Here is a 25,739-nt window from a genome sequence, read left to right on the forward strand (position 1 = left end):
TAACGATGACAATTACGTTCACATCCAGAACGCTTTACGCAAACTGTGACACTTGACGTAAAAAAGCGATTAAAAAATTTAAAATATTACATTGAAAGTTTTTTTGAATCCGAATGAAAAAGCTCTGAGCGATAAACAGAAAATTTAAAAGGTGCGCCGAGTATACTATTTGATCGCAAGTACGTAACTTCTAATCCGGCGAATGGACTGAGTTCAGACTTAGTAATCAAAAATGTATTTCACTTTACCTTTCCAACCTCGCTTCTAAATTTCCCACATCTTTGTTCGTCTCTTTTCGTGCGACATTTTTTTTTTCACGCACTAAACGAAACGTCAGGAATAGGACCCCGGGTAAAATACAAACACAAATATATTTTCTGATCGTACATTGACTGCCGAATGGAAAAGTTTGCCCCGACGAATAGAAATCCCGGCCCGACCCGGTTCCGTAGTTTTTAAGTGATTGACAAGCTGATGAATATGGCTCTTTGATAACTTTTCTCGTGTAAAAACTACGGATTTCGATTTTTATGAAAACCCTTTTTGATAAAAAATCGCTACGGGATATGTAAATAAAAATAAACGCGGATACAATAAAGAGAATAGATCTATTATTAAATCCCAACAATATCGAGAAGAGACTTCATTGTTACACAATAAAAGCTAGAGAATGTACAAATTACAACTGAAGTATATTTATGTTAATATTATCACAGTAACAGACACTTTTTAGTACGAAAAAAACATACAATTACGACGATAAAAATTAACCCCTATCTCTATCGATTATTTAAAATAGTAATCTCAAAACAGTATCTCTCTTTCCACCTTTATCTGGTTGGGGACAGGGGTTTTATTTTATAATATTTTTTTCATTTTCCTTCTTTTTTTTAATTTTAATCTTTACTTTTATTCGTCACAATATCTATCTTGCTACTCTTTCATTATTTACTGTCATCCATCCTCAATAATTGCATTTATGTCTATTTATAATTTACAATACTTCAGATTTTTTAATTTTTTAATGGATCACAGTTTTTTTTATTTTATCAAAGTAACACCTTTATTATTATTTACACCTAGTTTGTTTGTTACTATATTTTACCTCTAATTAATCTTTTATTCTTACATGTTTAACTTACTTATTCCTATGTATAACATCTTTTATTACCTTTCTGCAGAAGTTGAGGAATGTTTATTCTTCCTATTTTATGAAGGAAGCGATAGTCGCCTCCTCGTCCTTTTTCCCTATCCGGAGCCCTCCGAATGCAGGACATTAGTCTACCAGGTGGATCACGGGCTGGGCCAAGCCTGATTAACAGAAACACGAAGGATCCGCCTTGAACTTATACCTATGAAGGTACTCAGAGAATCCCCCGTGCCCTGCCATGATAGTGAAACATTTACATTTACATTTACATTTTATGTACTGATGATTTCTTGTTATACATAAGTGTTCAATGTAAACGATATGATAATAAAATAAATATACCATTAAAATTGATATTTCCACGAGTTACATTTTACAGTTTTTTTACGAGTAATATTACAACTATTTTCAAGAGTTTCTATTTCGAAACCTATATAAATAAGTTAAGAAAAGAGCTATTTACTGTTACAATTAACGAATTTTTACAACGAAAGCTATAATTTTAATCTCTCATTGCAGATGATGTTTTGTTTATTTATATCACTATCCATATTGGATCGTTTACATGATCTCTTGTGTATGTCGTGATAAAAATTCCATAAGAGACTAATTTGTTATAAACTTGAATCGGATTGAGCTCTCCTGAAGCGGCTTACTGTAACTTGATGCTACAAGAGTACCAAATGCGCTCTAATATGAGAAGAAGCCACAATAAATTTAGATATTTTTTGTAGTCACAATATCGTTAATAGAGAATTAATAGCCAAGTTTCAAATTTTGGTTAATTTAATTATTTTAATTTCGTTCTTTCAACCCATAGACGACCGCTGTAATGTATAGGCCTCTCTAAGTGATATTTATTGGGAATATACCGTTATCAACACGCTTGGAAGACGAGTTGGTGATCGCAGTGTGGTATTAAGGCGCGCAGAAAAAGCTGTAACCAATCCTGGAAACTTGTTTGTAAGCAGTGGCGATCCTATATGATTAATACACTGTTTGAATATTATAAAATTGAATAGTGGGAACCGAACCCGCGACCTACAATAGCTAAGCTTAGTCCTCTACCAATGGGCTACAGTTGCTAATCTTTAAATTTGCTACGTGATAATTTGGGCACACGGAACTGTGTTATAAAACTGAACGCGGATGCCAATAAATGTATTATTAGTTTCATGAAGCATAGACAAAGATATATATACAAGCTTATTTTTGTTACTTGTGAGATACGAGAAAAAACGGACATTATTAACCTTTAACTGTGGACGCGCGGTCTCACAGACCGCTTGCAGTTTGTAATTTTTGTGTTTACCCCTTTCCCTTTGCTACTCGCGTTTAATGCTCTCAGTAGCTTTAGTTTTAGCGTCGAAACGTATATTGAGATGATAGGTTGTGTCGGCGGCCCCAAATTAGGTGAGTTATTTTACTTTATACTTTGACCGCGGTCTGTCGGACCGCACGTCCACGTTTCCTGCGTAAATAATATAAACGGTGACTTTTTTAATTTGATTGTTTTATGTTATTTTCCTTCAAAATGTCAATGAATATTGAACGAGAAGATGGCCTATGCTCATTTTATATCGCATTCTTGACTTGTGTGGTATAAATGCTCATGTACTACACTATGAGCACCAGAGCAAAAAAATAGAAAGTGGAGTATTCCTAAAAAAAAAATAGCACGATCTTTAGTCGTTCCGCATATACAAAGAGGAGCAATAAAACCAAGTATTTCAAACTAATTGAAAATGACAATGAGGCTAGTTTTATTAGGGGCAGATATGCTCCTAGATGAACCCCCTAGCCAGGAGGGATATTCATTAGAGCGAAAAACATGCCGTTTTTGTCCGCCAAAACTAAAGAGAAAGTCCAATTACACTTGTATAAGTTGTAGGCAGGTCATATGTTTACAGTGTTCCAAACCCTTGTGCAAGTACTGCCAATAATTTTAAGCAATTGGACCAATGTCAAAAATTTTGTATTTTAATTTGAGAAGACTTAATTCGTTTTTATATTAGGTTAAACTGTAGATTTATAGTTTTCATTGTTATTTTTTCTAAAAAGTTTAATTCATTCGAGTTTTTCGTCCTAAAATTGATCTCTAGTAAATGTATGCCAAAAAGTGCCTTTTTTGTTAGTATGCTTTATTTTATTTACAAATAAAGAAAGATTGATTAAAGGCCTCGAAATTATTTAATTTCAATATACCTAAAATACAATAAGTACAATAGTGTACAAATAAAATGAATATTTACGTAATATTTGGACTTCAGAACATAGCGGTCTGAGAGACCGCGAGTCCATGGTAGTGTGACAAAAAATTGACGTCCATAGTTAAAGGTTAATGACCAACATCGCAAAAAGTTACAATGACCTTTTACGACGCACAATATACTAAGAATCAATTCGCTATCTTTAAAATCATAGTTTTGCAATTTTGGTTCAGGCGAATGACCATCTTAATCTCGAACGTTCTACGACATTCTCCTTTATTCGGCGTTATTAGTGACAGATCTCTTAGACTTGTACTCGTGAAACCGTACACTGCTAGCAACTTAAGATTTCTTTACGACTTTAACATGGCAAACTAGTCAAAGTAATTAAGCTAATTGGACGTTGAACCAGTCGAAATTTATGCTTGCATTTTACGACTTGAAACATAGGGTAGCGAGTTTGTTACATGAGAAAGCGAGCAAATTTAAACCTAAACATTTTTAAATTTTACTCAATTCATCGTTGTCTCATGCAATACGTTACAAAAAAGTTAATATTCATAAAAATTTTGCACTTTATCTAGGAATATGAGACATTTTTTCGTTGGTGTGGTAAAAGTGTACACATATATTCATCCACTGGTCTCCATGACCTGCTTTTCTGAGTACTTCTGGCCTGCTGGCCACCACCTGCACGGAGTCCGCCCATCGGATTGGCGATCGCCCTCTTGGTCTGATTACTTTTTATTATTTATTTAATACTTTACTTTTAATGTCAGCTTCAAAACTAAGAAAATGAATATCTAAGATATCTTGTGGAACTTTATTATATACATATACACTCAGACCTATAATAAATTTGTTACCTATTTGAAGTCAAAATTTAGGCGTTACGAGTTAATGTTTATTTTACGAAGAGACGGAAATTGACAGAAAAATGTCCGACAGTCTGGAAAAACTGATGGTCACCTAAAAAGCGAGAGCAAAGTGCACGTGGATGCAACCTAATGTGGTAGTCTGATCATAACACTTTTCACCACTTTATTCGAAGCCATACAGACGGGATCTAAGGGACATTATATAATGAAAGTTAGTGAGAGGAGGTCAGCTTCAGAATTGGGAAGAACAACACTAGTGGGAAATAAATTGAACAAGAATGAAATCGTTTATTAAAAATACTACTCTCATAAATTTTAATCCGCTACCGCCCATGCAACACGAACATGGTCTTAATCGTTTTTAATTTAAATTAGCATAAACAGAAATAACCACATTCAATGACGTGATTTAATGAAATTTAATTAAAAAAAATTTAGAACAGAATCGTTTGATGTACAAAAAAAGGTTCAATTATAAATTACGAACTGTAATACAGTTCAAATTAATGAAATGCTTTGTGTCTTCTTAACCAATTACATGAGTAACTGTGAATCAAGTTTAAAAGATTAGATATCCGCTTTAAGTTGTATCATAAATTACCATTGTAATACTAATTTATATATTTATAATCGATCGATGAAAAAACTCATTTAAATGATTTCAAAGGAAATACCGTAATGATACTAAAATTTACTATTTAGGTTGAGTTTTAATAATTTATATTTTTTAATCTAGAATGCTATACGACTTATATATTAAGACTAGTAAAGTATCTTTTTCACTGTTCGTTTTCTTCAACAGTGTTAGACGTACAACAAAGCAAAGGTCCGCTTAGTTAAGATTTTTCTACGCTAATCTTTAGAGGTGCTCAACATGAATCCTTACAAAAAAAGATATAAAAGAAAACAACGCACTTCATACGCTGCAATGGCTCCATATACTTTCGTCACCATTTATTGTAAAAAACTCCCACAGTGACCTATCTAACACTGATCACCGTGTCTATGAATAGCCAATTAACCACTGCATTTCACGAAACAAAAACGTGTGTTTACAGGAGGCTAAAGACAGGCTATTGGTAAACTTACAAATTCAATCAGCCAAAAATCAAGCAGCCAAATTCAATAATTTAGTAATAAAGTAACAACGAGCTGATGCTCCTGGAGGAGTTCTCGTGTAAGTTAAAAGCTATCTTCGCACTGCTCTCTTAAATCAACAGAATCTTCAAAACCAGAAGGACGAAGAGAAATTTCATATAAAATTTTTAGATAAACGTTAAAATATCAGAAGTACAGTTAACATAGTAAATATTTCGAATAAATTAATAATTGTTTTTAATAAAGTAATATATTTTATTATTGCAATAACAAAAGGTTATTACATATGTAAGATATCTAATATATATATATATATATATATATATATATATATATATATATATATATATATATATTTATTTATTTATGATCGTATTGGGGTAGTCGAAAAACATGGAAGGGCAATGTTTGGTCTGGTAAACTGGTCCCCTTGGAAATATATGGGGAAGGCTTATGCCAAGCTGTGGACGTTAAGCGGCTAAAATAGAGATGATATTTTTTTATAATGACCAATATACAAATCTTTTCACTAAGACATTAAGAAGATTAATGTATTTAACGTAAAATGTACGTAGAAATGACGTCACGGTACCACGGAATCCTGTTAATGCATTACCCAACTGTACGTGTAAGCACATTTACCAGCGTGCACTTAAACCGTTTAATCACAGAGGATTCGCGTTCGACTAATCCGTATAGACACCTACACTAATGACCGCAAAGACGTGATTCCTTCGATGTTTATTTGATATCAAAGTGCGACGACAGCAACTGTTGATAACTTTTTATTTCTATTATTAGAATATATAGGCTTTACAATAATTATACTACAGGTTACCCATATAAACCTAGGTGTTAAAAATAATAAAATTACAATTTAATTCAATAACCTTTTAAAAAAAACTTTAACTGAACCTTTCTATATATAGTAAGGGATAAATCTTAGATTCATTATTATCATCATGTTTGGTGATAGATGCCCACAACAGTGGGGTAACCTTATTTTAAGATAAAGGCCTCCCCCAAAAATTGCTACAATGACTGGCCTTGCGCTAACAGCTTCCAAAAACACCTAAATTCTTCACTTATTTAATACAAAAAAACTTTTAAATATTGCACTATTACGTGTACCCTTTATAAAAATAAATTCAATAAATATTTCAATTTAGACACCAACGTTGTCGTTATTCCCGAACTTAATCACAAAAAATTCCGGACTCTAAACAAAGACAATGATTGCAGTTAGATGGAGCTACGTCATACAGCGACAGCAATTTGGTTTTTTATTTGCGTCAAATTGAAATGAAAATGAAAATAGATTTTTTAACCTAGACTACACGGCTGCCTAAGTGCCATTTTCAGTTTTCGTGAATTCGAGGGGGCAAGGTACAGTTAGCACTTAACTTAGACCTCTTTTATAGATACCTAAGTTCAACGCTTTCCACGGAAGCCTCGGGTCGCTACATACTGTTTTACCAGGTCACGAAAAGGTAAACAGGAAACTTTATGGAGTGGCCTGGTGCACTAACTTCGCCATTGGATGGAACTCGATGCCCTCTTAACATTCTGACAAAGGAGCGCCCGAAGGAGTCATACCTCGACTTCATCGGTTGCTTTTTCATGGCTAACATTACTTCCACTTCAAAAGTGAGGAGTTCTGACGCGTTGGGAGAAGAAGTGGCGGAAAAATCACAAGCTACGCTTCTACATGAAATCGAACCAACCGCGCTGACGACGCCGGATAGTTTTCTAATGGCTGCTAATCGTTTTGTGTGAACCTCGTCTTAATTTTATTTTGCCGTCCAATGGACTTTGGTACGTATTTTAATCTCAGCGCACAGTATTTGTAAGTACCAGAAATGACAGTTTAATACGTTTTAAGAACTAAGCAATCGTTGGCTTCAAGTCTACATTATTTCTTCTTGGATTTCGAGATAAGACGGATAGAACTCAAGGATCAAATATTTGTGCTATCTGATGATAATGTTGTCTAGTGTTATTTTTATAATAATAAGACTAACTGTTATATCAATACGATAAAATTATTTTATTTGATTTTTTATAATTTTGAAACAAAAGTCGATTTTGCATGTAAGAACCTTAAATACTGAAAAAACGATATCCTAACCATGATATGAAATTTATGATTAGTTTTATATTATAAAGCTTTTATTATTACTTACCATAAGAACGAACCGATTGATTTTCACTTTGATCTGAAACAAAATTAAATTATTATTTAGTGCATTGTTGCAACTATAAAAAGTACATTTTAATAAACGTTTAAAATATCGTTACTTACATCTACCGTGCTAAAGACTTTATTGACACATTTTAATATTGTACAGGACGATTGGTTATAGGTAAGCTTTATAGGGATGAATTTAGATATTTTTTCATACTAAAGCTTTAAGGCTTTTATATCCTTTTCCAATCAGTGTATATAAATTGATTACTCTAAAAAAATGTATTTTATATTGAAACGTGACAGAGAATGAATTTTAATATGTAGTGATCCGAATTTTGAGACCTCTGATTTTTGGACAAGTGTAGCATACATAATCGACAGAAAACAAGTTATAAATTCACCTCTTAAACGCTTTTACAGATATTATAAAACCTGTATAATAGATAAGTGATGAAATGTCTATTAAATTCCATATACAGTATAAGAAGGGTCAACGTCACCCAGAGAGCAATGAAGAGATCTGTGCCCAGAATTTCGCTGCTGAATCGAATCAGAAATGAGGTGAACTAGAGACAAACCAAGATCACCGATGTAGCTTAAATAATTGCTCTTCAAAAGTGGGCGTTGCACAGAGCTTTTGCAACCTCACTAAGTGGACCGAGATATAGTTTAGGTCGCAGGATGTAACTAGACGCGGGCAGATCAAGACCGGTCATTTTAGGATCTTTGAAGGATGCATTTGCCTTGCAGTGGTCGTCTGTAGAAAAAAAAACAAAAACGAAACTGTTTTTTTTTTAAATAGAAAACAAAGAAAAACATATAAAAGACCAAGTTTTCGTGAGTAAAATTATGAACAAAAATTGAAAATGTTTTTGTAGATACCATTTCATGAGATTTATTAATTACTTAAGAATATTATAAAAGAAAGAGACTGAAAAGCGAGGAGCTGGTGTAATGGTTCGTAAAAATATCAAATAATTTGTTATTTATTCAAATTGATAATATACAAAGGGCCTGAAATCTTCCAAACCTTAAAACAAGGTTACAATAAATATTTGTAAATGTAACTTAAGTAAACGTTAACATGCTTCCGAATTTATTTTCACCGGTAAATGCCGCCACACATATTTTCTGTATGAGTTAATTTTAAAAAAGGAATTACAATAATGACTTTTTAAAATTGAAATTATAATTATCGCTTTTGTACAACACAACTGGAATGATCGCATGTACAATATGTTATACAGGGTGGCCCATAAGTCCTTTGAAAAGTAAAATTTGAATAAAACGAACAGGGCGCGCGTGAGCGGTGCAGGGGAAGGGGGGGAGTAACTTCGGTTTCTGGGAATTTAGTCGCGATGAAGCGTTTTACCGGAGCAGACCGTGCGTTTTGTGTGCGCGAGTTTTATAAAAACGACAATTCGGCAACCGTCGCGCGGCGTAAATTTCGAGAACACAAAGGTTTACACAACTTTGACGACACTCCAACTCTTCAAACGATTAAGAACTGGATTGCTAAGTTCGAGGAGACCGGTTCGACGTTAGATAAACCGCGGTTGGGTCGCCCAAGGACGTCACGTACGGAACAAAACATAGACACAGTGACACAGTCTATTCGCGAAAATCCGACACAGTCAACTCGTAAGCGCGCCAGAGCATTAAACGTATCCAGGACATCGTTACAACGGATTTTGAAGAAAGATTTACATATGCACCCTTACAAAATTCAGTTGGTTCAAGAATTAAAGGAAACTGACGGTATTTAAAGACAAAATTATGCGAATGAAATGTTGAATCGGTTTACTTCCTTCAATGACATAATGTTCTCTGACGAGGCTCATTTCTATCTTAACGGGCATGTTAGTAAACAAAATTGCCGCTATTGGAGCCCCATCAATCCAAAACTTAAGCATCAGAAGCCCTTACATAGTCCGAAAGTGACTGTTTGGGCCGCTATGTCAGCCCATGGTATCCTAGGGCCTTATTTCTTTGAGGATGGCAGAGGGCGCACAGTTACTGTTACGTCGGAGCGATATGTGGCTATGATCGAAGAGTTTTTCATACCAGAATTGCAAAACTTTTCAGGCTTTAATGCCAGGACGTGGTTTCAACAGGATGGGGCCACTTCTCACACCTCTAACACTGCTATGCCCGTTATCCGTCAACTTTTTCCTGGCAAAGTGATCTCTAAGAGAGGAGACATTTCCTGGCCTCCACGTAGTCCAGATCTGTACCCGATGGATTTTTTTTGTGGGGCTACCTTAAGACTAAAGTATACGACACAAACCCGCGGTCAATTGAGGCCCTAAAAGAAAACATCCGCAGAGAAATGACAAGCATTACAGCAGTGACGTGCCGCGCAGTCATCGACAATTTTAGACGTCGTTTGCAAGAGTGCCGTGATCGCAACGGATTACATTTAGAAGACGTTATTTTGAAAAAATAATTCCCGTTTTTTAAGCTTTTTTTCTAAATAAAAATTTAATTCATAATGTAATTAGTTTTATTTTAATAAATTTTTTTCATATCAAAGGACTTATGGGCCACCCCGTATTATAGGTACAAGAGAAAGGCGATTTGCTTAAAGAATTTGTTTTGAATTTTTTTATTGTATTCTTATTTACACTGCCATTAACTGAATTAAAAAAAAGAGTGGCTAGTAAAATTCGTTGAGAAAATTCATATTTAAATACATTTTTAAAATATATAATTTAAATAACTAAATCTTAGTTTTTGTATGTATGTCAACTTATTTTTCTAATAATTGCTCTTAAATAAACAGATTCTTTACAATATTTTCTTTCATATCTTGTGAGCGGGAGCCACGATATACATATAGAATGATTATACGTGTATAAATTTTAAAGGCGTAAATATATTATATTGTGATGTGTATATCTTATTTTCTGTTATCCAATGTGTGATATATCTCATACAAAAATCATTGGTTTCAGAAATAATAATCTTTTATGACAATATAGTCAAAAGCACTCACATAATTCGTATGACTGTGTTATTAAATTAATTACTGTTCACTACTTTTCTCAGCAAATTTTTCATCGCCAAAAGCTATAAGCCTATCGAATTCTAAAAAAAAAAATATTTTAATACAAACTGTTATTCAACAAAATATATGAAATAATAACTAAATCCAACATGCTACATTTATTACATAAAAAATAAAACTTTATTAGTTGTTTTTAGCATATAGAATTGACATATATAATATGTTCTTACATTAAACTAAAATAATGCTTAACTCCATATACTTACTACGAACGTATTATATTAATATTCTTTTAATAATCTTTTATGTCTAATTAGTATGCTTCATCATCATAATTTTAGCTGACGAAAGTCCACTAACGGGTATAAGCACCCGCTATAGAATTCCAATTAAACCGGTTGGAAGCCACATATATCCAGTGTCTTTCAACAACCTTAACTTTTGCGTGTTTAAATATTGAAACTTATTACATTTCATTCCATTTACATACTTATTAAGGAGCTCAGTTAAGCTAAGGTAGCCCAGTGGTAGATGACTTGTCATCTTAGATCGCGGATTTGATTCATGGAATACAATCTTATATAATTCACACTTTGTGCATTTATAATATAGATTTGCCACTGCTTACAAATTAGTTTCAAGAGGATGGGCAGCAGCATCCTCTGCGTACCATAATACCACAATGCGATCACCAACCCGACTGCCAAGTTTTGCGATTATGGTATATTCCCCCACAAATATCCTTAGGGGTGGTATATTCTTTGCAGTGTGCATCTATAGGCTAAAAGGGCGATACCTACCAATGCTCTACATACCTACAACCGCTATTTATTTATTACTTGTAAAAAAATTATCTTAAAACGCTTAAAATTTATGCCTTACGCCGTTGAAAACAAACACAACGTAAAACCATACATTATTCGTTGCATGCACAAGCCGTATCGCTTAGTTTTCAATTGTAAAAACTAATCCTATAATGCTTTCGAAAGCAGTTATTACCAATGACAAGTGCAATTGTTACGGCATTGTTATTTACATGTCGAGAACTTTATTTATTTTTAGTTTATGTGAAAATAACTGCACAGAAAACGAATTGTATTTTTTGTAAAGTATTGTTATTGAGAAAGTCAAAAAAGAGACGAAATAATTTTCATACACTCTTGGCATATATATAGACTGATTAGTTATAGGAGTAAAAATTAAGAAGGTGTTAATTTATAGCTCATTTGTGAGCAAAAAGCTTTAAAGCTTTTACATCTGTGTGCAATCATCCTGTATAATTAAATGCGACAGGGTAATAAACTCTGGCAATTCAAAATTTGCAGAGACGGATAATTAAAAATTATTAGTTATAATTTTTAATAGTCTGAATTTTAAAATCGATTTTTCTTCCTTTAATATCATTATGTTCTTGATTATTTTTGAATTTTCCTTGATTAATATCCATCTATAAAAAGGCCTTATCTTTATATAATTTGATCTTACATTAACTAACAGCAAATTAATTATAAATTGATGCCTTTAAAGCTTTCACACCTATGACCAATTACCATGTATATAAAACAAGAAATACAAACTGCTAAACCACATTTTGTAAGAATACACAACTATGGTGGGTAATTTTACATGAAAATAACTAACTCAGGTAGCAGGGTGAATATTATTAATAACATAATAATATCGAGTATAATAATAATAATATTTTATTTTTTATTATATTTTTATTATTATTATTCTATTATTAATATAATAATAATAACAATATCGAGTTAAACTGCAGCTGATCCATACTGGCTGATCGCACTATTACTAATTGTGAATTAACCATCGACAAAACTCTCAATCTCCCCATTAAAGTATTTACATCTGTAACTAATCACCCTGTATATCATTTGCAATATTTACCTTATTATATGAATAAATATTGCAAATGATATATTACAGAGTGATTGGTTATAAGATCTTACATGATAGATTTAATAAAAAAAATAATGGAACACACTGGCCGAAAAGGTTCCAGTATTGCCCCGGGTTCTCAAAAGCCTTAGTCTGGTCTCCACCAGTGAGGCTAAGACAACTTAGATGACTGGCTTAAAGTTGATTGCTGGCTCAAGGCGCCCGTTCTGAGGTGGCTGGATCGATGAGCCTACATAAAAGGTGTGTGGATGGGCGCAAATGAGAGGTGAAAGCGTCTCTCTCTCCTTCCCCAGCCGAGACAGAGTCGCGGAGGCAAAAGATTGTCGGTATTATGATGCGCCGCCTTTTCCCTCCACGAGTAAGCGGAGTTGCACCACGAATGAAGTGGCGGTGGGGCTGTGGATGAAAATCATCCTTCACAGCCGAATTATGGTACACGGTGGAGTCAAAGATCAGATCAGTGGTTATTCTCTCTTTTGGAAAACTTGGATTCTTAGCGTACTAGGGTGTGCTAGATTACGAGTTACTTTATTTTCGAAAAAGAAAGGTTTTCGTAATCAAGAATTATAACATTTAAAAATTAAACCACAAACTTAGATGACTTAATTTCTGACCGAAGTTATTTTTACTAATGTTATTCTTACTGATACAATTCTTAATTAGGTTAAAATTTTACACTTTTGTTATCCAGTCAGGTAACCGAACATAGGCTCCTAAAGAGCCTTCGAGCTTTACTACCTATAAATGTTTAGGTTAAGCACCATCTGTACCATTTCTGACCTGCATGGACGGCCGTCGTTGTTGAGACTATAGATTTATAAGAGGAATGACGTGCTGATGTTGTTTCGTGCATATCTGACGTAACCTATGATTACACGCCACACAAAACAAAAAAAAGAGAAAGAGAGTACAAAATAGGATAAGAGTTGACCAGAACATTAGAAGAAGAAAAACTACTAAAATACACGCAAAATGTAATTTATAATTGATATTCATATATCTATTTAAAGTTAAAATCGTATCACTGACCAGGACACCGTTTATAATTATCTAATTACAATATTTTGAATTAGATAAAAATATTTGAGATAATGATCTAGTAAACCGTTCGATACACTTTTATAATAGCGCTTAAAAACCAGATTTGTATTAAAACCCGTACCCGGTTTTAATACAAATCTGGTTTTCAAATGGTCCATCTGTTTCGGCTTTATGTGTTATAAGACAAACATTTGACATAGATACCTCCGTCTACCGTTTCGAAAGGCGTTAACAAAGTATACACCTACACGTCGACATTCACTTTACAACATCTATATTTCAAATAATAAGTAAAAATCCGATATAAAAGCTTATACAATTTGCAATAATTAGCAGTTGTCATTGCTCAATACATTCCCACGTCAATCAACATAACAAATTATCGTTATATTATAATAAAATCTCCAATAATTATTACACAAACAAAATAGATTTACATTGTAAATATGGTACAAGACAACGAGTATCTTAAATCTAAAAAGATATAGTTCAAAATACGTTAAAAATGATATAAACAATTAAATAATGTATTAGAACATACGAAGTATTAAGCTGTTAAATGTTAACACAAGACTTGAAGTTTATCTGTTAGACACTAGATGTCACCAGTAGTATTTTACATCGTGCTTTCGTTTGTTGCTCCCATTTACGAAATATATATATTTTCTAACGTGTACTGTAAACAGTGCTAAAAATAAAATTAAATAACCACAAAATAAAAGCAATCTGAGTTTGTTGTAGGCTTATTAAGCCTATGCTTTAAGTTGAAGAATAATATTAAGAATAATAATAAGTTTAATCCGATTATTATTTCTTTTAAATTATGCTCTTTTAGAGTTCTTCTTGTATCGTATACAAGAACTCACTATAAATTATGCTAAGTAGATATCAAAATGAATATTAATAAATGACATTTGTTTGATGTTCATACAATTTATGTTTTAACTACTGGAATGATATATTACAAAAGGTTTGACACGAAAAATAATGCAAATTGACAGTATTAAAAAATGTTTGCTTGAAAATAATCTTCGATTTTCAACAAACAGTAAAAGTTTAAAATTTTACTATTGAATTTCGGAGATTTGGTGACATTATTGATGAGTAATGTCTAGAGGAAATTTATTCTCTTGAACCACACATGTGCTAAGTTGAACCCGGCAATACTTGCCGTAACACTAGCATAATCATACAATCCACTTAGTCATTACATAAAAGCCAATTGATGGAATCATACATACTCGTATGTACATTTATACATACATACTTACCTGTATACATTCATATATATTTTATGCACGGAAAACCCATTTCTCTTCAATATAAAATAGGTACATAATAATTACTCAAGCAAATTATTATTAAAAAACAAAAATACATTTTTATTTGGAATATAGAAATACTTCATTGTCGTCTTTATCTAATTTGAATGGTAAAACGCTCACTGCTGGACATAAACCTCTCTCAGAAATTTTGGAAGTGGCCTGTATCTAATAATCCTACGACCCTAAAACTAAACATTCAAACCTTTAGATTCCTTCCAGGGAATCAAATGTTTTCATGTATAGGTTATAATGAACCAATAGATGCCAGTGGCCTTCTATTCTGTGTGCTACGAGAGAAATAGTCAAACCATAAATGTTGTCTCAAAAAAATGCTTTGAGAAAAATCTCTGTGGTTGGCACTAATCGGTGTAACATAACTCCTGAAGATGCCCCGGGGAGGGGTGAAACACGTGTTGAGTGATTTGACGGTGGCAGTTGTGTAATTCGCATTGTTTGCCGCATACGCATTTATCAGCGGGCTGGCGGGCGGTGCACTTTGTTGCACGACTACCACTGCATGTGCGGAAGTGGCTAAATATTGGTCCTTTTCTTTCTTACGAAAAATGCTTTATCATTTCTTTATATAAAACATTAATTAAAGTAATATATGCTAGTTTATAGATTAATAATAAAAACATTAAAATTATAAGAAGCCCATCAAAAATATACTTATTGGTCACCATACTGTTTTTAAACGTTGACTTTGCTTGGTTTCTGTTAATATTGATGCTTTTTGCCCTGGGGCTTTTATAGCTTCAACGACTCAATTTCGTTCTTTCTTTTCTTTTTCGTCTTCTACGTTCACGGAGCTAAAGAGTCCGTGAACGTAGAAGACGTTTGCACGTAGAAGACAGCTCTACCCGAGTAGAGGTATGTAGTGTGTTTCGTGTGTTTCGTGTGTTTGCATCTTGGGCCATTCTTCGAACCAAGGAAGACCCGGATTCTACCCCGGATTATCCAGGCTGTTCACGGTTAGGAGGCGAAAGGCTGCCCTTATAACGGAGCGTTTGTTGTGGTGAGTAATGTTTTGTCCTGTTGCGTAAAAAACGGTGTCCTGTGCGGTGTGTCACAGGTGCAATGGCTGTTGTAAACGTTGAGGCCAGCTATGGTTTGTATCGCGAATTAGGTTCACACAATACTCTGTAACACCGACAATAAATCATGGTGCAGAACTTTTAGATAGCGACTAGATTTCGGTTATGATGAAGTCTCTAACGTTCTTTCCCAACTTGGGTGGATCGAGCTTTATTACCAGATACTGGGTGTTGCTAAATTAATCATTCTTGGTTTAGGGATCCTGTGTAATAATATTTGTGAATGAAATATATTTATATTTTGTATTTAAATGTTCATAATAACAGTCTTCGATGTTTTAAAAGGTTGATAAATCAATAAATAATAAAAATTCATTTTATTTGTTTTTTACTTAACTAATGCAGATATATATAAAAATCGTAGAATTAAACTATATAATACCAGTGCACAAAACTCTTTGTTTGCAAATGCAATTAAAAAAGACCTTTGACCATTGATGGACGAATACAGACAGATGAAAATCATGACCGCCTTTCTTAGGATAATGATCATATATATGAACGTCCTGTTTTCTTAAGTTACTAAATTAAATGCAAATAATCATTTCATCAAAAATTTTGCGTTAAGATTTTTTTTAAATATACGGAACATTCAGTCAAACGCACTGAGCCGCTACAGCCAAACGTGAATGATTTTTTAAAAGTAATTACCAGCCAGTTGACGTGACTGAGTTGTAGGTGGCCGACGTTTTTGCTAAATTACTCAAAAAGTGTGAACTATATTTTTGCAACGGTTAAAATATTACACGTCCTATTAACTCTGTCTTGTTAACAATTTTCACAAATCAGTAGAATTTTATTTTAAAAAATATTAATTTGTTTTCGGTATAAATATTAAATACAAAGGTTTTTATTGAACGTTTCTGATCCGTACAGCGCGAGTATGTAACGATCTAGCGGCTTTCTTATTTTTCGCTAATTTAACCCAGGTATCTTCAGGGTCAGAGTGAAGTGATACCTGCTTAGTCTGCGTGCTTCATCTTCGACCACATTGTCGCTTTCAATCAGGCGAGTTGGTGGTCAAACGCGAACAAGAAGGCGTTAAAAAAGCATCGCATATTTCTGGAATTCTTTTTTTAATTTTCTTTGGAGGTCATATACATCCAGCAATATACAGAACTAAAATTATTACAACTAATTTAAAGGTACTGGTATATATGAAAGTCGTTTAGTTAAAAAAGCAGCAGTATAAAACTCTAATATATTATATTTATTTTTCAGAACTTGGAGTACTGTATGTTGATATAAAGAAATATAAATTGGATCCATGACGAGAGACTGATCACAGTCCAAAGCCAAAGCCACTTTATACGAAGCTATGAAGAGGCTTGATCGAGATATAGAAGCCACTCAATTTTTCGATCGATGGATAAAGCTAGGGAACTAATCTATGTGTGCAAAAGGGCAAGAAGGGGGAGTGGATGAGGCATATTGAGAAAGTCCGTGCAACGGCCCCCATATCGGCAATGAAAACATTCTTATTTAACAGATGTACAATACAATAGTTATTTAATTTTAATATTTATTTGAAATTATTTTATATTTTCAATTTTAAATAATTTGTAGTGATGTCTCATATAAATGAAAAACGTTACTTGATAGACAGTAGTATCAATATTAGCTTTTCTGGCGTTCAGTAACCTCCAGCGTCTAACAATAAAGTTCGTAATCTGTTACAATTTGAGAAAAGTGCACTTCAAAATGGGTCAAGTTTTTTTTAACATTTCCCCAATCCTGTTAATAAGGTAGTCGCAAAGAAAAACTTAATAAATTTGTCGATTGTTTAACAATTTTTCCTTTAGAATTTAAGGAATATTTCGGATGTACAATATCATTCAGTATAAACAATGTCACCGTAAATAACAAAATTCCTCAGTCCATTGAACTTGTTTACGAAGTTAACCTGCTACTATCGTAAAAATTACGAAACTAAAAATAATATCATTGTTATTAACGTGTTATATCGAAAACACATTAAACCGAACGATTTGTAAAGAGTTCAATTACGTGTCAAGTTACGCATGAATCGAAATTTACGGGCTTTTATAAATTTGGCAACATTCTTCTTTGTTGAACATTGCTTGTAGGCGACTAGAGGCGTTTACTTCAATAAAGTATTTTGTTATCACTATAAAAACAGTAGTGCGTTGTACATTTGCTCAAAAAAGTGAGAGCCAACACCAAGGTCCCCTCTCATGCGCTAGTACGGACTCTTTTTTTAACCCAGTATATATTTAACCGTATGTGAGCAGAATACTATGTAATAAAATTAATAAGCAAATACACGTCTGCTGCGCATCGAACCCGCGACTTTGCAGTTTTTAAATAAATGATTAGTTCTATTCTTTTTTATATTTTATTAGTTTTTTTTTAACATAGTAACGAATAACATTTTTGGCGGACAGTGATTTTAAACTATCGATTTTTATTATTGGTTAGTATTAAATTGGAATGTACAAAGAAGTTTTTATAAAGCTAAATGGTAGTCGGAAAAAAACATTACCATATTAAAAATTATTAATGCTGTATTTTATTTTATAACAAATTTATTTATACGTGAAATAAAACAGTCAATGTTTTAAATTCAAACCATTAATTTTATGACTAAAAACAACAAATTATTCTTTCCAAAGAAACCATAGATAGTCCACTTCAACAACATTACTTTAACGCTTTCTAGTCCGCAAACGCTTCGTACGCTACCAAAGAAATTTCACAGTATAAGGGTGGTAGCAGTAGACTTTCTACTTGTCGTATAAAAAAGAGGATGATGGAATAAGATTGTAAAATTCCACAACGTATCCCCCAAAATCAATCCTGGAAAAAATTGACACACTTGCTACCCTACGGCGGCATTTAAAACTGAGAAGTTTCTTAGTAAGTAAATCATTATCATTATCATCTCAACTATAGGATATCCATTGTTAGATGTAGGTGTTCCATAGATTTTCAACAGGGCCGGTTTTAAGTGTTATTATTAGTATACAAGCTACAAAAATAAAATTTTGTTTCTAATACAATAAAATATACGAGTATATCATGTCCACTTTACTTTTTGATTTAGGTTTACATTATATTCTCTATAAAAAAAAAAAACCTCTCTACCTACACGAAACATAACCCAAATTATGATATAAATATTTAACTCTCTACAGAATACAGTATAAAATATTTATATGATATATTCCAAGGGATTACAATAACAAAGCCCCGCTAAAAACCCTCAACGTTAATTAAACTAGATCGTGTTGAGCATTAGAAGTACTTTAGTGGAAGTAATTATTGCCCTATGAACATGAGCGTAACCCAGTTCTTGCCGTAGCCGACGTGAACGTATAAGATTTTAATTAAAAAAAAAGAATATTGAGAAAAAGGTGAAGCTAATAGGCCACAACTCATAAAACATTAAATAATCCCACCGGCTCGTATACTTCAAGGGGTAGAAAAGTGCTGATTATAATAAATAGCTGTTAATATTAATAGTGCGATCTTTATTATTTGGTCTTAGGGGAGATAGAGACTTCCTCTTACCGTATCTAATTTACGGTAAAAAAATTTAAACCATTTATTCGTATAATTATTTTTTATCCAGTTTAAATCGTTTAAAGTAATCACTTGTATATATGTTATTAGGAGAAAAATTTTGGTATTCTTAATTTTTCAGTTTTGATCAAACTAAAATTCAGATCCATTTTAACACCATCATTTAACTTTAAATAATGTTGAGCTATCGGTAGCACTATATCACAAATCTTTTTATACTTTGGCTACACAGAATTACAGCCTTTTATATACTAACTACTACGAAATAAAACAAAAATAAATTATTAGTAAAATTAAAAACATAGGTAAATTATAAATCTCCTCAATTGACAGCTACAATTTATGTTTAACCCTAAAAATATATTCGTTACAGTATTAAAATTATTGCACAAAGTTTTCAAATAACCTTTCGATCTTAATTATTTGTGATTCAAAAACATTCTTTTGAAAATTACGTATTTAAATTATTCCTACAATCTCAACAGAACCTAGCATTCATAGACCATAACATTAAACTTGTTTTAAATAATCAAATGTCCATACTCGCTATTCCTGTTTTTAACTAGACATCGCCATCGCATTTTTCATTTAATTCTGCAGACTATTAAGTTACTATGTTGTATAGACAGGTATCTCTGGTTGTAGCGAGCTTATGTTTAATTTATAATTGCCGTAAATTCTAAGAATCTTGAGAAATGTTTTATTTATTTTTACTGAAATTTCTGCTTTCGCTTAAGATTTAAGTATAGGTTGACTCAAGAGATTTCGTTTAAAAATAGAAAGCTTGTCTACAATTTTCTACATTTAATCCTTATTTACAATGTAGTAACTGTTGAAAGCAGTGGTTTTGGTTAATCTACATTGTTATTATTGTGACTGCCTTTAAAAGTAGAGTAGTAAACTATGCAAGGAATATTGCAGTATGTGAGCTATAAGAAAGGAAAGGGTCGCGAGAGACATGATGCACACGATATATTTGAAAACAGATGGCCTGACGTTCGTCTACTTCCTCGTCCTGCTAATCACATACCTTAGGAGGCAACTAGCAATTGCAAACTTATATTTCGCTAAAATGACTATTCACGCTATTTTCAAAAGTATTGTTATGTTTTTTTAGTTATAATCTATGGTGTACAATAAAGTGAAAAAATAAAATATAGTAAATAAAATAAAAAGTAAATGAAATACAAATAAAAAAATGAAATCAATAAATTGAGAGTTGTTAAAAAATTCTAAATTAGACATACATTATTAAAACTTACAATTAAAATGTGTTGAAAAGCTAAATACTTGAAACCAATTCGGCAATTTGTTTATCCTTTTATATTTCCTTGCATCACATATGGCTACGAATCCAGGGCTCTGACAAAATAACCTAGAGAGCAACTGCGAGATTTCAAAGCAATGAAAAAAAAATAGAATGATTGGAGAAAGATTTAAAATCATTAAAGGTTTTTGTTTACAAATGCAGTACTTAATAATCCTTGTTAAGGTTTTGCACCTACAATCAATCAACCTCTATACATTCCGTCTTTAAAAAGAGTTAAAGATAAAATCTTCAGAATCTCTGGTTTACTACACACCCCCTTAAAGTAACAAGCGTGAATATATAAGATACAGCGCGTGTTTAATTACAATCATGGAAATGATTAACAAGTAACAGACCTGCTCAGTAGGGGGTAACGACCGGTTTCAGTTGCTGACGAAACCTTAATTGCTTTGTTAATTCCTTCGCAGGCTATTACGGTAATGGATTACTTGATAATTGTTTTTCTTTAGTTTAAATTAGGTAAATATAAACATAATTTTGAAAAATTTGTTAAACTATATATATTTATGAAAACTTATCGGCATTTACTCCTTACTATAATTTAAATACATTTTAAATTAATTAATTTCATATTTCTTTTATTTAATTACATCTGTGTTAGCACAAATATGAACTTGGATAGTTTCTTGGATATTTTCTATCAAAAAGTGGCAGTCTTCTTTATAATGATAGTCATAATAATTAAAGTGGAGATCTTTGGGGTAGTCCTTTGCTTTGCAGTAGACTACTATTGGCTCATATGCTGATAGTGAATGCGTATTTGAGATTGGTCATTGTGACGATCTTTGAGGGTGTCCTAAGCCTAAGGAGTGTCGGCTGATGAAGAATGTGTGTTTCAGACCCGTCATTGTGGCGAAGGTGGTGGGAACCCTATGTCTTGCTGTAGGCATTTATCGGCTGATATTGCGAAACGTATTTTTTTATTTTTTTATATTCTTTGTTTTATAATTTAGGATATATTAAATGGTTTCATAATAAATAACAAAAATGTACAATGGGCGATCTTATCACACGAGGCAATCTATTACTGACAAGTATAGTATGATAAATGTAGAAGTATAAATAATAGGAAGTTAACGTGTACAAAACATATACATACAAGCATACATACATAAACATACATACATGAGTAAATAATATATATATATATAAAATTGTAAATCATATTATAAATATAATAGTGATTTAAATCGTACTTGCCTTATAAAGAACAAATCGCAGGTCTAGTAAATAGTTCTTAACCATTTTCTTAAAAATAGGTAGTGAGCTAGCACATCTTATATTCAGTGGTAAATCATCCCTCAATCGAACGGCCTGTGCGGTAATATTATCATCAATGAGTATTTTTATCTACAGCTATGTTATAAATTTGTAAATTAAGAGTTACAGTGAAAGTGTATATGAAGAATAATCGGTTATTGCGAGATTAGAAGCCGACATTACCTCCAGTAATCGCTTCTGTCGGGATGATGGGCAGCTGACAAATTACTGCATCGCACATCGCAGAATCCACACACTATTAATCTCAGCTGCAACATATTATACTACGGGATTGAAAATAACTGGGTCGTATGATTTTGCATCAAAAATTGCATTGAATTATTTTGGACGTATTATTCCAGAAAGCGCTTGATAATTAAGACGATATTATTATGTTGTTTGTGCATTATCAATGAAAATCTCTTTGAAACGTAAGATGGCACGTCGCAATAAATATTTAATTATTCAAATTTATTATCTGTAGAAAAAGCTAAAGAGATGCAACTAGGGATTCATTGTTAATCAACCTTTGTGATCGTGAAAATTAGAAAAACATGCAAACGATAAATAACAATATTTGTAGAATTTAGTTTTTCTTTTATATGTGTTTGGAGAATCATGTTTCATTTGAATCAATTTGGGCCGTCAAGGCATTCTTCCTTGACCTACACAAGTAATATTTTTATTATGAACTATTTTTTTCTTGTACACAATGGAAAATATGTACACAGTTACGTAATAGTAAATAAGAAAAGTACAATGGGCTGTCTTACCCCATGAGGCAATTTCTTCCTGACAAACATATGAGGGATGTAAGAGATATAAGTAAATGCATAAACGTATAGGTAAATAAACATGCAGTATAATACATAAATGTAAATACCATAATAAACAAAAACATTAAACTAACATGAATCGCACTAGTCTCAGAAAGAATAAAGAAACAGAAAAAGAAAAACCTTAAACCTTATAAAAAATCAAAGGTCTAGTGAAAATGTCTTAACTGTTTTCATAAAAATATAAAGTTACTTAGCACGTTTTATACTTAGCGGTAACGCATTCACGATCGAACAACCTGTGTGGAAAAATATTTAGCCGTGAACAAAGAAGAATGCGCCAGTGTTTTGAATGGCGGATTCTCTGATGGTCCCAAATACCTTTAATGTTTATCATGAAATAATTGAAATGATCGACTGAGAGGTTTGAAAAGAATATTAAAGAGTTAGAACGAGAACTCTTACTATATTATAATATGTATAATTAAAAAAAATTTATTAATACTGGTAAATATTATACGTACGAGCAGCATTAAAAATGACTTATGTAATAATCATTGTCTGTTTAGTTTTAGTGTCTCTCACTCTTAAAAAAATATCCAGAAGGTTGTCTTGAAGAAATTATGTATAAGTTCGAAAGATAAGATCTCCATTAGTATTTTCTTTTTAATTATTATTAATAATATTTGTGTTCTTGTCAAAATATACAGTAAAAAGTTAAATAAAGAGTCTAAATTAAATTATTATTTTAGTAAAGTTGTTTTTTTTTTGGATTAAATAGGTTCTATACCAATTGATAAAATTTAATGACAACAATTACATCATATGTACTGGCATGTTTTATTAAAAGTTATTTTAACCAGCGACGTTAAATAGCTTCGCATTTGTAGCGAAACTATTAACGTTATTAGACAAAATAACACAGAACGTTTATGAGACAAGCGATAAATTTCCAAACTTAAAGCTTCTTGGCAAATAGCAACGAAACTCTGCTAGAAATTACCGCAATTAAGTTCGTCTATAAACAGGAAAGCTTTAGTTTCTTTAATGCGTAAGTATCTTCTTAACTTGGTTCAACTGCACTGAATCCGCATTTATTTATTTGTCTGAAAAATTATTTTTTTCTCAATTTCCATATATTCTTGTCATCGTCTTCGTCAATATTCCAGGCAAAGAACGTCTAATGCCAGGCGAACAAAGACCTCCCTTATAAATTTTCTATACGACTGGTTGAAAGCAAACATATTTTATTAGCATTCTCACCTCAGTTCTTATTTTTATTTTACCTTCTTTCAAACACTTATTTTTATTACATTCTTTCCTCTTTCATTCACATCAATAGGAGAAGTTGGAAGCGGCATGCATCCAGCGTCTTCTGACTGTCTTGATAAAATCGTCTGTCTACCTTTTTGTTCTGTGTTATTTTTCGGTTTAGGGCCCCGATGGCCATCTGGTCTATGTGCTATATTGCCTTCCTATTACATTTTAAACTTACAAATCCGTTAGGCTATATCGATTACTTTTGTCTGTCTACTAATCTCCTCATTACTGAGAAATCTCGGGCATTGCTCTCTGTGGCTCGTTAAGAGCTTTTCAATGACGTCTAAATTGAGAAACTAAATTTTAGTGTCGTAAGTCATCATCAGAAAAACACATTAGTGTTAATTTGAAGGTATATAATTCTTCATACTCACAAAATTTTTGCAAGAATTTAATTTGTAAATTAACCTATTTTGCTATTTCACAAATCTTTTTATAAACCAATAGATAAGGTAATCTTGATTTATATGGACCATGATAGCAAACACCTAGTGGTATTTGAATATATTGACATAAAACTTTTTATTTTGAGGCACTGCACTTGTGAAACAAGTTGCCTATGCCGGTAAGAAAGGCTAAATTTCTACTTATTTTCAAAAATGTGTAAAATTTCACTACTTGTGTCTATAGTATTTTACTTCTATATTTCTCTCAGGATAGATATGTACAGAAACTACGTTGTTCATATATTACAGTATTAAGTTAGTATGTTTATGATATATCGTGTAAAAGTACTCTATTTTTATTTTTATATTTACAATCTCTTTATTTGATGAACGCCCGCTCTATTTTTCTTCGTAACTAAGTCAATCCAATGGTTGAAAGAAAATTTCGTTACTGATAAGGCCGCCAATCATACTTTTTGTTTTTGATTTTCACGATTTGTTTTCATTTTTCTGCGTCTCGATGTACAATATACTATGTAAATTAATAAATCGTTGTACTATAGTACTACTACTATAGTAGAAATGATTAATATTTAGTTAAACGAGCCTTTAAACCTAACAAAAGGGCAATTAACTTTGAGCACGAATTTTTGTTGAAAACGGCCGTTCGTTTTAAAAATCGTAGAAGATTGCGGAGTTTTATTTACATGCAAATTGCATACTTGTCCGCCACTTAACACGCCACCGCAGAATGGAGGAGGCAAACAAAACGTCTCGCATGCTTTATACCGCCACACGTTGTAAATATTCGACTATCGAGACAATCCAATTCACGATTCTGGCACATGACGTGGGAAATTTCCAATTTCTTTTGTAACAGGAAGATATGCATGATAAAATTTTATTACACTGTCAATCATGTTTTATAAGCATTCGTGAACAGATATACGTGCTACCTAAGATTGACATATTATAGGAAACGACTACCGGTATATCTTTTAAAGAAACGGTTTTACTTTTTTAAAGAAATGGTAATTTTTCTTTTAACTCTACTTAATCATCTGTATTGAGAATCTTTAAGATATCAAAGTGCTCCAGTGGTTGAAACAACGAACATTAATGTGCCGTACCACATAGATTCGTCCTTTCTTAACACTTTTTAACAATTAAGTGTTTACATAATATATCGCTTCCATACAAAAATATTTTTAACAAT

This window comes from Battus philenor, unplaced genomic scaffold, assembly GCF_028537555.1.
Source record: "Battus philenor isolate CCGP_79_NKW_IND1 unplaced genomic scaffold, ilBatPhil1.0.hap1 SCAF_25, whole genome shotgun sequence".
Lineage (NCBI taxonomy): Eukaryota > Metazoa > Arthropoda > Insecta > Lepidoptera > Papilionidae > Battus > Battus philenor.